This window comes from Cupressus sempervirens, chromosome 11 (genome assembly GCF_028749045.1).
Source record: "Cupressus sempervirens isolate cs-2001-9-10 chromosome 11, ASM2874904v1, whole genome shotgun sequence".
NCBI lineage: Eukaryota > Viridiplantae > Streptophyta > Pinopsida > Cupressales > Cupressaceae > Cupressus > Cupressus sempervirens.
The window spans coordinates 819,608,269-819,623,057 of NC_143128.1; positions in this window are offsets into that span (position 1 = coordinate 819,608,269).

The window sequence follows — 14,789 nt, forward strand, 5'->3', positions numbered from 1 at the left end:
TTGCAAGTTTTGATGAAGGGTGCTCCCCTTAATACCATAAACCATAACAGAAAACAAAGAAACAACAACAAATGCAAGAACAAAATATGGACTTCTTATTTGTGCCACAAACGTGGAATTATAGAATTCACAAGTATAATATGTTGACCCACATGAGTGCTTTCATTACAATAATTTGCAAGACAAGCTACGAACTATCACCCAGAGTTGTCCTAGACAATGCTCAAGCTTTTCTAAAATAAGCAATTTTATGGCACTCGAGAAGGTTCTAGACAATTAAACTTACTATCTACGGCCAAAAAATCCTAATAATACTTATAGAGTTGACCAAATACATTTTTGACAATTATTTTAGATATTTTGGGCAGCCCAACTTCAAAAGACCATAACTCTCAAACCGTTGCTCTGATTGGGTATTATAACCACTTTTTGAAAATGCCAACTCCTGATCTACAAGCTCAAAACGATGTAAGTACCCTTTCATCAAGTTTTCGAACCTCATCCAAGAACTCTAAGGCCTCCAATGGTGAGCCTGAATATTTTTTTGCAAATTTTTTGATTGAAAATCCACAATAACTTCTCTGATAGTTAAGTTGGAGCAATGAGATTTTTATGGTAGGCTTACAACTCTAAAATTAACCTTCCTATAAAAATTAGAACATTCTGAGTTCATATGAAAAACTTACTAAAAATAGCAAGTTCCCATAAATAGTAACCACCCTATCTACTAGTCCTTATTAAAATAGAAAAGATTGAAAAGAAAATATTTTTGGGTGATGCAAGATTGCTCTCACACCCAGGATGCTCCTGCATCAGACACTTGAGGTAATTTGAGAAGTGACTCATTCACATCTTAGGTGTTCAGAGGAAAACCAAGATGGTTAACCTCCTCCCTACTAGCCATGATGAATTCTCTACTGGCCTTCCTTTCCATTTGACCAAGTATTCCTCATAAGTTTTGTTCCTTGCACTTTTTCTAATATGACTATCTAGTATCTCCTCAATCTCCTTTGTAGCCGAAATAGCTACTAGACTACTCCACTACTCTTTTACAACTTCATCTCCATCACCTCCTTCATAATATTCTATCAAATCTGAAATGTTAAACACCATTGAAATATTCAACTCAATAAAAACTCCACTTCATAAGAATTTCTAGAATCATGCCTTTTAACTATCTTGTAGGGTCCAAACTTCTTCATCTTTAGCTTATTTTATGTACCCATTGGAAAATGCTCCTCTCTCAAATGAGCTAGGACTTCATCTCCAATCTAAAATTCCTTATACCTCCTTTTCACATCTGCCTTAGCCTTATACTATGTATTCATCTTTATAATGTAATTTCTCACCTCCTCATGGATATTCTTCAAATACTTAGCTAAATCATCTTCTTCAGCACTACTTATCTCTCCTTTATCCAACTGCCTCAATTCAAAAGCATTTATGGAACTATTCCCATATATAATCTAGAATGGTGATTTACCAAGTACTCCTATTGATAGAATTATTATATGCAAATTCCTCCTATGATAAAATCATATCCCATCCTTTTGGCTTGTCTCCAACCAACATCTTAGCAAGTTTCCCAAATCGTGATTCACAACTTCTATCTATCCATCAGTCTATGGATGATGTGATGAACTAAACTCCAAATTTGTCTTCAACTTCTTTCACAATGCACACCAAAAGTTTTCAACAAATTTGGTATCTCAATCTTCAATTATACTCTTTGGTAGACCATGTAGTCTCACCACTTCTCTGAAAAATAACTTTTCCACATGAACAACATCACTAGTCTTCTTGCAAGGAATAAAATGTGTCATCTTTGAAAACTTGTCAACCACCACAAAAATAGAATCATGCCCATGATGTGTCTTTGATAATCCAAGCACAAAATCCATGCTAACATCCTTCCATGGATTCTATGGTACAGGTAATGGCTGTTACAACCTTGCATTATGCTTTACTCCTTTCACCATCTTACATACTCTACAACTTTGTACAAACTTTGTCACATCTTTCTTCAATTGTGGCCAATAATATTTCTTAGTAACCAAAGAAATGGTCTTATCTCTATGGAAATTTCCAACCAATCCTCCACTATGCTTCTCCTTGATAAGATTCTCCTCATTGAACTTCTTGGAATGCACAATTGGCTTCCTTTGAACAACATACTATCCTGGATCATGAAATCCAACCAGTTTGTCCTGTCAAGTGTAATGGGTTCTATACAACCCTTGATTCACCAAGATTAGGATCATCTATATACAGAGTACCAAGTTCCTTGAACCCAACCACCTTTATATGTATTTTTGTCAGAAAAATTTGTCTTCAACTAAGAGTATCTACAACTCTATTAGACTTCCCACTACTATGTTTCAAAAAAAATGTGTAACTCTGCAAAAACTAAACCCCACTTCATGTTAGAATCTGAAAAGATTGATAACCCAAAAAACTAGTGCAAAGAATAAATCTCTAAACTATGAATGCAAATGATACAAAATCAAAATAGCAACACAGAGTTAGTCTGCAAGAGAGTAATGCAAATGCTAGAAGCAAAATAGCATTAAGAGGATCCAAAAACAAGAGATGCAAATACAAGCCAGGTATCATGCTTATATAGGCTAGGAAGAGGGAGGAGGTGACAACACCAACCAATGAGGAGCAACCATCTATCAGACTAAAGATAGCAAAGTATCTTCCCAAGATAGCTAATGGATGCTCACATGTAGGAAGGTGACACCTCACAACCATTCACCTAATAAGACATGCTTTATTAACCTAAGCAAGATTATTAAAAGTGTAAGAAAAACCTTGCAAAATAGGAAAAATAAAAAACTACACTAACACCCCCCCATAAGAGAATCTTGGGTGGATGTAGAAATGGGTCCCTAAAATTCAAGCCTGATGAGGTACCCATGTACATAAAATTTCCCCAAAAGAGAGAGAAAAGAGACTCCCCAAAGAAAATTAGGACTCCAAGTGAGAGGAAGAGCCCTCCCCAAAAGATGAAGCATCCTGCACCCCCAACAAAGCTTGCAAATTTTGTCTGGTAGATCCACTTACTTTGAATAAGTTTTCTTCCCTTAGGAAAAGGGACAAGATCCCAAGTGTGGTTCCTCATCAAGGAACTATACTCTTCCTACATAGTTGTATCCCACTCAGAAATAGCAAAAGCCTCATGAAAGGACTATAGATTTGAGGTAGTAGCAATGAAGATATGCAAAGCATCCTGGAATTGTGAATGAGTCTGCTTGGTGTTTGATGGATCCTCAACCCAATCACCTACAAACTGCAAGGCCTATCTAGCCCAAAGTGGACCAAAAGATGGAGAATCTAGAGGAGAATCATCAACTTGTGAATGATGACTAGGAGAGGAAGGAGGTGAGTCCTCTGAATCACTCTCTGCATCAGAAGTGGAGGTAGAAGACTGCTCAAGTGAATTTGACCTATTAAAAGATCTATCATGTATTCTAGGTGACTCCAATGTCAAAGTAGAAGGAAACCCTATGACCATGCTCTGCTGGTTAAGATGATGCAAGTAGTGGAAGTTAAGATGGCCAAACCGCTCATGCCATAATCTGCTCACATCATTAGAGTGAGTGAGTGAAATAGTCAAAGGAGGATTAGGAACAAAGTGAGAAAACATATAGAGTCGTGACTGATGATCTGCTCTCCCAACTGCAACTGTAGAATCATTGTGCAACTCACGTATCTCCACTGAACTAGGAGTTAACTCAACTCGCTTGCCTAAACTTGTGTGAGTGATCTGGTATATCGATAGGAGATTAGTTGACAATGAGGGTACACAAGGAGCATCATGGAATGTGCCATCCCCCACATCAACAGACCCTCTCTCACACACCTCAACATGAGTGTTATCACCCATCAAAATAGAAGGCATAGTACACAACTCCAAGGATGCAAGTTCTTCCTTAGATTAAGCCATGTGGTGTGAAGGACCCGAAACAAGAACCCAAGTGGATGGGGAGGAAGCAACTACAAAAAGGGCCTTGCCCTTTCCTTTCCCCTCCCTGTTTTCTTTTTCCTTGTTAGACCCTTCATTAGAACTTTGTTTGATAGACTCAGGAACACTGATATTATTCTTCTCAAGAATGTATGTCAAGTGGTCAAGTTGTTTCTGCAAACATTTATGTTGATCATGACCAGGTCTTTCACAATAGGCACATTTGACCTTTTCTTTCTTATTCTTATCACCCTTGGAAGATGGTGTATCAATAGTTCTTTTGAAAAAATCAATATCTGATCCTTCTTCTCCTCACTATTTTTTTGTTTCTTGTCCATACTATTGTTGTTACTACTTTGTCCTTGTTGTTCTTTTGTGCCTTGGTTGGCAGCCAAGGCATGTGACTTAGAGGACTTAAGAGTGCCCATCTAGATTAGCTTGTCCTTTTCTTGAGTGAGATTGATAGCAAAATCATCTAAGGATGGCATGGTGAATTGAGTACCAAGTGCACCCTTAGTAGCATAGAAGGTAGAGACAAAAATAGAATATTTTGAACTTAGCTTAGAGAGAATACTAAGAATCAGTTGTTCATCTTTCTTTTCAATTCCACATTGTTTTAACTGCAACCTTAGTGATTTCAATTTGGTGAAGAAATCTTGGATTGTGTTGAAATTACCTGGACTCAAACTAATTAATTCATTTTCCAACATATGACCCCTCATTGAATCTTGTGTGCCAAATAGTGTTTCTAGCTTTGTCCATACTTCATTTGGTGTATCCAAAGACTCAATGTGAAATAGCAAGTCAGGAGAAATAGACAAACACAATGTTCCATATGCCTCATCACATTTGTTAAACCACTTAGGCTTATCTTCATCTTTAGTAGGTTCAATTTCAAGTCCCATAGTTATCCTATTTAATCTAGCTTTCCTTAAGTGAATTTTCATGCGTGATTTCCACTCAAAGTAATTGTATGGAGTTAGGATGGGCATATTTGTTTGATCCATGATGAAGAAATGCAGAGAAGAAATGCTAAAAGGAAGAGAACCCAGCCACGACAATGCCCCCCCTTTTTACTCAATTAAAGAATCTCCCAAAGAAATATGATTTGGCACTTTATTTTAGTGTTTTTACAACTACCACTAGAAAGAAATGCTTAGTGGTTTTGATTTCAATGCATTACAAACCATCATGAAGAGCATATGTTGAAAGTAAAATTTAGGCACAATAATCAAAGAAACAAATAGCACCACTATGATCTACTCAAAAAATAATAAACTTTCAAAAAAAGAATCGCCTCGATATGAGGTTGTATGAGAAAGTTATGATCCTCCAAAGTTTCCAAAACAAAAACTATGCACAGTCACGACCGAGAATCTACAATTTCTAAATAATTTATGCATGAAAATCAAAAAAAAACTCCACTAGTGGATAGAGCACAAAAAAATATCCAAGTTCATAACAAGAATCATCAAAATCAGAGTTCGTATGACCAAGAACGAGACATTTGAAAATTGTGTTTAAATCTGCGATTGTCAATGGAGAGGGGTATGGCTGTAGCTTTTCATGCTAGATTCTAAAAAATATACAACTTGCATGCAAAATCTAAAAGATACCTAGATGGTTTTTCGAGGCTACAAACAAAACCCAGAAAGTATTTTTCTTGCTGATGTACAGAAGATGTTGCTGTAGTTTAAATTAGATGCCTTTAATAGTAAAAAATGGCTCCAAAAATCAAGAAATGACCCCAACAACCAGAATATGACATGAAAATGCTGAATCAGCTTCTTAAGTCCATCAATGGAACCTGCAAAACTGATTGAAAACTCCAAATATGCAAGTTGGTTGTCAGATTTGAGATTGAAACTCCAGAGAAAAATCATTTTTGTCAAAACTTTTCTGATTCTCAAGATCATCCAAAGATGCAAGAGAAGAGCATACTTCATTTTTCAAAAAACTACAATAAAGTTTATTAGCCCCCCCCGAATCTCTCAAATAAGGAAACTAAAATCTACTCTTGCACATAGAAAAGCTCTGATACCATATTATAATCTAAAAAGATTGATAACTCAGAAAACTAGTGCAAAGAATAAATATCTAAACTATGAATGCAAATGATACAAAATTAAAATAGCAATACAGAGTTAGTCTCCAAGAGAGTAATGCAAATGCTAAAAGAAAAATAGCATTAAGAGGATCCAAAAACAAGAGATGCAAATACAAGCTAGGTAGCATGCTTATATAGGCTAGGAAGAGGGAGGAGGTGACAACACCAACCAATGAGGAGCAACCATCTATCGGACTAAAGATAGCAAAGTATCTTTCTAAGATAGCTAATGGATGCTTACATGTAGGAAGGTGACACCTCACAACCATTCACCTAATAAGACATGCTTTATTAACCTAAGTGAGATTATTAAAAGTGTAGGAAAAACCTTGCAAAATAGGAAAAATAAAAAACTACACAAACACTTCAAATGCCTTTGGTTCAGTTTTCCTTGACTATTCAAATATTGCAAAGCTTGATGTTTAGTATGCAAAACAAACTCCTTAGGAAGAATTTACTATCTCCACTTCTTCAATGCCTAAACTAGAGCATAAAATTCCTGATCATAAATAGAATATTTTCTTTTTGCATCATTCAACTTCTCACTAAAATAAGCAACATGTCTACCTTCTTGGCTCAAAATAGCTCCTCTTGTAGTACCACTAGTATGACAGTCTACTTGAAACACCTTGTTAATATCTAGAAGTGCTAAAACATACTACTCAATAACTTTTTGTTTCAATAGATTAAAACTCTTATTTTCTCCTATACTCCACTTGAATTCTTTTCTATCCCCTCTCATTGTTTTAGTCAAGGGTCCACAAATACTACTAAAACCTTTTATGAACTTTCTGTAAAATGGAGGACCACAATAGTGGGTGCCACTTTTGTAGCATAAACAAAATTGACAATGCTAAAAAAATCAAATCTTGGGTGTTCATGTGAACCCTAGGGTTTGCGTGAACCCATGAATTATATGTTCACGTGAACCCTATTTTGTTATATGTCCATGAGAATCCTAGTGTTCACACGAATGTCTAAAATCATTTTTTTTAACAAACATGTTCGTGGGAACATTTGTTTGCATGAACATATACTGTATGTACATACAAATAGAGTGTTCACATGAACATGTTTAAAAATAAAATCTTTGTTCTTTTCTAGAAATTTTTTTTAAAATGGCCTTTTGACCCTCAATACTAGGATCAAATGATGTCATACTATAAACCTAAATATGTCAAATTGTGTTTCTTGAAGAAAGCTTTCCAATGACTATAATTTAAATAGGTACTATATTCAGTAAGAATTTCAAATATGAGATTAACTCATTATAGGTTGATTAATGATTGGACATCGACTGACTTCAAGACTTTAGGAAAAATTATAAATTAGGTCATTTTTTTGTGAAAAATATCTATGAAATGGGTTACCGAGTTAGCTTTCTATTGAATAAATAAAAATTGATTTATGATATATTGAGTTCAAGTTATGCTTGTCAAAATGAACGCATGTCTAAATTACAATTGATGTCACTTTAAAAGTTCATAAACTATACAATATGCAACCAAATTAAATCAAACCAAATATATCCTCTAGATATTGATGTTAGAAATCCAACATCAAGAGAATTACCTCATTATCATTTGTAGAAAAAAATATATGCTTGTCAAAATGACTGTCACTCTTTAAAAATATTCAATTTTCATATGTACCACTTTTAAGTGGAGAAGAAATTTTTAACTTAAATAATTTTTTTTTAAAAAAATTATGGTTAAAAAGTAGGAAATGATTACTAGAAATCACTAGTTTATGTCATCTTCAAATCCCTAATACTTTTAGAGATATAGTCACCTAAATGTGAGGTTTGTTTCAAAAATACTGATTTTAGTGTCAAAATTGGTCAAAATTTGGAACCCATTACTGTGGGCTCACCAAAAAATAGCTAGTTTATGAAAATATCTTACCTTTATCACACTCCTTGGAGTAGCACATTCAAGGATAGTTGATGTAGTAGTGGATAGCAAAAGCCTTCAAATAGTGATAAATAGTGATGTTTCCAATCCCTCAACACCCAAGGTGAAGGGTCCAAGTGTTGAGTACCTATCATAGGTATAGAAAAGGGGCTTGAAGAAGGTTATCACAAGCCTACAATGCAAGGTAACCTAATCGCTAGGCTTACCAAAAATTGGTCAAAATTTGGAACCCATTACTGTGGGCTCACCAAAAAATAGCTAGTTTATGAAAATCTCTTACCTCTATCACACACCTTGGAGTGGCCCATTCAAGGATAGTTGATGTAGTAGTGGATAGCAAAAGCCTTCAAACAATGAGAAATGGTGATGTTTCAAATCCCTCAACACCGAAGGTGAAGGTTCCAAGTGCTAAATACCTATCATAGGTATAGAAAAGGAGCTTGGAGAAGGTTATCACAAGCCTACAATGCAAGGTAACCTAATCAATAGGCTTACCAAGGTCCTAAGCATCAAAACACGCAAATGCAATATTAGATCTCTTCAACAAAAGAAGGATCAAACCCCAAAAAGAGGATACTAAGACTAGGGGTGGCCCAAAATCATTTCTCTAGCCTATTTAGGTCTTATTCATAAAGACTCAATGGTTCTTTCATTTAAAAGCAACCCATAACACCAAGTTACTTTACAACCCAAGGATTTGGCTTGTAGCCCTTCCTAGAGTGAAATTTGAACATAAGTTTGAATGTTTCCAAACAAGATGATTTTTTGGTCAGGGATCTTGATACCTTTTGGGTTTTACAAAACATGCTTGAACACCAAAGGATGGAAGTGCATGGAAGTTGTTGCTGTTGCAATGTTAGACTGGGTTAATAACCTTAATTAGGGCTCCAAATGCACTACAACTACTCTTTCTCCTATGCCAAAACACAAAATAAGGATGGATACATGTGTGGGCATATAAAAAAACATAAAATCCAAGTTTTTAGGCTTTGAAGAATCCCCAACCAAGTTCTAGGATGACTGTCCCAGTTTGCTTATTAGTGTACACATAGAGATGCACACCTAGGGTATGGTGGAAAATCTAGCCCTCTGCATATCCACACTTCTAAATTGAAAAATTTGAAATTACATTGGAAAATCTTGTATTCCACCAAGGGGCTTCAATTTACCATGGTGGAATGTGCCTAAAAAATCAAGCCCTATTAGAATCCTAGTTTTAAGCCTTGATTCTAGGCACAACGAGTAAAAATTAGATATCTTCCAAACTAGAGAAAATAAAAGCATAAGACAAATTGAAAAATGAAGTAGATTCAATTCCTAAACATTTTGAATCACTTGCACATGCTTCCATGTTTGTACCTATCTATACAATGGCCTAAAACATGAAATCTATAGAGAAATGTTGTTTATCTTTATTGATATTTGCCAAAATTACATTGTCTTCATAAAACCCACCTATGAGTGCTTATGGAGGGCATTACCAATGGTTACATGAAATTTTTAAATTTTTTTAGGAATTGGGAGAAGTTATTACAAGTTTTTGACAACTTTTAAGAAAGTTGCTCAAAAGTTGCATGAAAACTTTTAGAGCAGCTTTTGCAAAATTTGCAAAATTGCAAATCTAATGACCAAACTTGGTCCTAGTAGTATGATAATGATCTAACATGGATCTAAATCTTATAAAAATGGAAAACCTTAAGATCCTATGAGTCTTTAGGCCTATTTACCATTTTAACCCTAGTTAGCCAGGGGCTTATAATTATGCCAATCCTGGAACTAGGCCTTACAACTAGGTCTATATGCTCGACTAGAACTTCTAAACTAAGTAGAATATTTAGGACTCTTAGGTGCATTTTTTGATGAGTTTAGAGTAGGTTCTCCTACACCTCTTGAGTTTTAGAACTCAAGTTCCTACTTGAGGGTAGTAGATCCACTGAAGTGCCATGTTGTTTGATTTTGTTTTCTATTAGCCAAGTAGCATCTATGTTGGGGATGCCCTTCCACTTAACTAAGTAATACATGTACTTCTTAGCTTTTATTTTCCTTAATATCTTTTTGTCCAATATTTGTTCTAACTCCACTGGTTTTCTTGGTGGAATATTGGTAACATAGTCTTCTTCTTTGGTGTCTTCAACTTGCTTATTTGATGAACCTGCTGCAACTTTATATGGTGTGAGGTCTGCCACATTAAATATGAGGGAGATCTAAAAAGTTGGAGGAAGGGATATTTAATAGGAATTTTCACCTATTTTGTTAAGTATGTAGTAGGGGCCTATTTTCTCCATTTTTACTTTGGAGCATCTTTCATTAGGTAGTCTCTCCTTTCTTAGGAAATCCCAAACCCTGTCTCCCACTTTGAAGTGGACCTCTCTCCTTGTCTTAGAATTTTATTTGTACTTCAAACTAGACTTTTGCAAAGTTTCCTTCACTTATTGCTACAACTTTTTAATGAGTTCTACCAATTCTTTTCATTGAGCACTGATTTTAAAATTAGAGGGGAGTTCTATTAGATCCAATAGTCCCTTGGGGTGTAAACCATATACTACTTGGAATGGAGTTTTACTTGTTGACCTATTTATATAGTCATTGAAGGAAAACTCTACTTGGGGTAGGACAATATCCCAACTTTGTGAGTATTTTTAAGTTAGGCATCTTAGGAGATTTCCTATGGACCTATTCACTACCTCACTCTACCCATCTATTTGTGGGTGATAGGCAGAACTATAGGTGAGATTTGTACCTAGCTTCTTGAAGAGTGTCCTCCAAAAAGTGCCCTTGAAATTTTACATCTCTATCTGATACAATTGTTTGAGGAAAGCCATGAATTCTAACTACTTCTTTGAAGAAGATATTTTCTATATGAAAAGCATCATTTGTGCTCTTGCATGGCACAAAGTGGTCCATTTTGTTGAATCTGTACACTATGACAAATACACTATCACATCCTTTCTTGGTTTTAGGTAGTCCCATGACAAAATCCATTGATATGGACTCCCAAGGTCTTGAAAGGATTGGTAAGGGTTATTAGAGCCCTTGATTTTTTGTCATCCCTTTAGCTTGTTGGTAAATAGTACAATATTTAATAAACTTCTTAACTTCATTGTTCAACTTGAGCCAAAAATAACTTCTCTTCACCTCGTCTCCTATCTTGTCAATACCAAAGTGACCTCCTAGACCACCACAATGTTTTTCTCTAATTATTTTTTCTCTCATTAAACACTTTGGTATGTATACTTGTGCTCCCTTGAATAGAATCCCATTCTGAATCAGATATTTAGAAAAATTAGTGTGATATCTGGCCTCCATTTTTGTGAAAATCTGATATACTTTTGCAAAATCAGGGTCATCCAGGTACAAGTGCTTGAGGGACTCAATTCCAACACTATGTAGTTGAAAATATTCAATAAGAACAATCCTCCTACTAAGGGCATCAACAATTTCTTTTTCTAGACCCTTTTTATGCTTAATATTGAAGGTATAGGCCTACAATTGCTCTACCCATTTTAGATGCCTAATTCAAAGCTTTTCTTGTGAATTGAGGAAGCTTAATGCATGATTGTCCATGTAGACTACAAATTATTTTGGGATCGGATAGTGCCTCCATTTCTTGAGGGCTTGGACCATGGCATAGATCTCTAGGTCATATGTAGAGTACTTTCTCTTAGCCTCATTCAATGTCTCTGAGAAGAAAGAAATTGGTTTGCCTTCTTGGCTTAGGATTGCACTTATAGCCAAATTGCTTGCATTTATTTCCATAGTGAAAAATTTGTTAAAGTTAGGGAGGACCAAGATAGGATATTGGAAGACTCTATTCTTCAAGTATTAGAATGCATCATTGGCTTTCTTTGTCCATGCAAAGTTGGTCTTCTTCCCACCTTTGATTGTTTCAAGCATTGGTGCACACATATGACTGAAATTTTTGATAAACTTCCTATAGAAATTTGAAAGCCCATCTAAGCTTCTTACATCACCTTGATTCTTTGGTGGAGGCCAATTAATGATTGCATCTACCTTCTCAAGATCCATCATGAGGGTACCTTGTGAGATCACAAAACCTAGGAACACAAGTTCCTTCTTCATAAACATGCATTTTTCCAAGTTGATTACCAACTTTTGCTTATGGAGTCTTCTTAGTACCTATTCTACATAATCAAGATGGTCTTCCTTGCTATGGCTGAATATTAGTATGTCATCAAGGTAAATAACAACAAATTTTCCAATAAAATCAATGAATATCTCATTCATAGGCCTCATAAAAGTTCTAGGGGAAATTCTTAAACCAAAGGGTATTACTAGCCATTCAAAAAAAACTTTAGTAGCCTTGAATGTTGTTTTCTATTCATCTCTTGGCTTGATTCTAATTTGATGGTAACTAGACTTTAAGTCTATCTTGGTGAAGTAGAAAGTACCTCCTAGTCGATCTAATATGTCCTAAATCCTTCGCATGGGGAATCTGTACCTTATTTTAATCTTTTTAAGGGCTCTAGTATTAGTATATAACCTTCATTTACCATTCCTTTTAGAGGCAAAGACTTAGGGTACAACAAAAGGACTGAGTCACTTTTGGATGAGCCCTCTTTCCAACAATTCAATGACTTGTTTTGCAATCTTTGCATGCTACAATGGTGTCATTTTGTATGGTGCCTTATTAGGTAGGTATGAGCCTGGTATGAGGTCTATTTAATGACTCATGTCCCTAATGGGAGGGAGGCTAGTGGGCAGGTCACTAGCACTGACATCCTTATAATTATACAATAGTTTTATGACTTCATTTGGTATGGGCTCTTTTTGATCAAACCTGATGTTATCTTTGGGATTTGAGATTGAAACAAATGGATAAATATTAGATTATTTCAAGGTTTTTAACATCTCCTTTTCTCCTATTATAATCACAATGGGTTCTTTTCTATATTTTTTATCTAGCAGGGGCTTCATAAAGGTCTTCCCATCTTTAGTAATGGAATAGGTGTTCTTCATACAATGATGTATGACATCAACATCAAATTTCCATGCCCTTCCTAGAAGGATGTGTGAGGTGTCTATTTCAACCACATCACAAAGGACCTTTTCATTGAAGTTAGCAATAGAAAACTCTATTCAATCTTGTTCTATGACTAGAGTTTTTTGGCCTTTGGTTAACCATGAAACATGATAGGGTTAAGGGTGTGGCTTCTTAGAGAAGTTTAACTTTTAAACTATTTCAAAAGACACAAGATTTTTACTTGAACTAGAATCTATAAGCAGATTGAATACCTTTCCATGAAATTTGATCTTTGTCTTGAAGAGATTCTTCCTTTGTGGAGGTTCTTGTGTTTGCGGTACTTGAAGTAAGACCTAACTCATAATCAAGCATGCTCCTTCTTCTGGTTCCAATTCTCTAGCATTAGCATTGTCTTCTTGCTTATCTTCTTGGACAAGTGTTGCTCTCCTCTCACCTTGGTTGATGTTATTCCTCTTCTTAGGGAATCTTCATACATGGTGTCCCATTTGGTTACAATAGAAACATTTCAACGGTCCATTACCTCTTCCTAAATTTTTCCTTCCTTTATCAAAAGGCCTTCTTCCTCTATAGTTTCCTCTTGAATTAGAGTCACTATTTTCTTTGTCTTCTTTGGTTAGGGGTCTTGTTGCTACTACTACTACTTTTTCCCTTATTCCAAGAGTTTCCCTTTCCTCTAAAGTTCTTCCCACTATCATTATTCTTCCCTTTTCCAAAGTCTTGTCTTCTCTTCTAGTTTTCCTTTGCCTTGAGTGCCATTTGATAACACTTATTGACTATGGTAGGGTAGTGTAGGCTCAGTTCCTGAATAGGTACCTTCAAGCCATTCATGCACCTTGTCAATTTCTCTTCCTCATCTCTACCATATTGGTATCCATACATAATTTTAGGAACTCCTCAGTGTATGAGCCTACATCCATGTCCTTTTGTTTCAAACTTTTCTTCCTCCTATGGAGTTGCACTACATAATCCTTTAGTATATATGTCTCCTTAAGCAGGGCTATCATCCCATTACATGAATTGATCATGTTCTTCCCATTCTTCACCCTCTCTATTTAGATGAGGTTTCAATCAAGTTATGGCTGCCCCCTTCAACTTGGATCTTGCCATCTTTACCCTCTATTTTTCAGGGATATCCTCACATTCAAATAATTTTGTCAAAGCCTCTATCCAATCCAAGTCTAAATCTACATTCAACTTGCAACTAAAGACTAGCAAATCTATCTTCTCCTCCATGGTTCTTCTCCACATGGATTTTAAGGAATATATGAAAGGCCTTTGGTCTATAGGGATGTTTTTTTCATAGCCATTCTCCTCTTCTTCACTCCCTCCATCTTCAGACCCATATTCTTTGTCTTTGTCATCAAGATTCTTCTCAAGTTCTTGAAGCCTCATAGTTAAGTCCTTATTTACAGTCTTTTGTTCCCTCACCATCTTTGCTAACTCACTATTTGTGACCCTTGCAAGGATCTCCTCATTCTCAATATCAGACATGGCTCTGATACCACTTGATGCAATAGTGTATAGTGGAAGCCTTCAAACAGTTAGAAATTGTGATGTTTCCAATCCCACAACACCCAAGGTGAAGGGTCCAAGTGTTTAATGCCTATCAAAAGTATATAAAAGGGGATTGGAGAAGGTTATCACAAATCTACAATGCAAGGTAACCTAATCACTAGGCTAACCAATGTCCTAAGCATCGAAACACACAAATGCACTACTAGATCTCTTCAACAAAAGAGGGATCAAACCCCAAAAAGTAGATACTAAGACCAAGGGTGGCCTAAAATCATTATTATAACC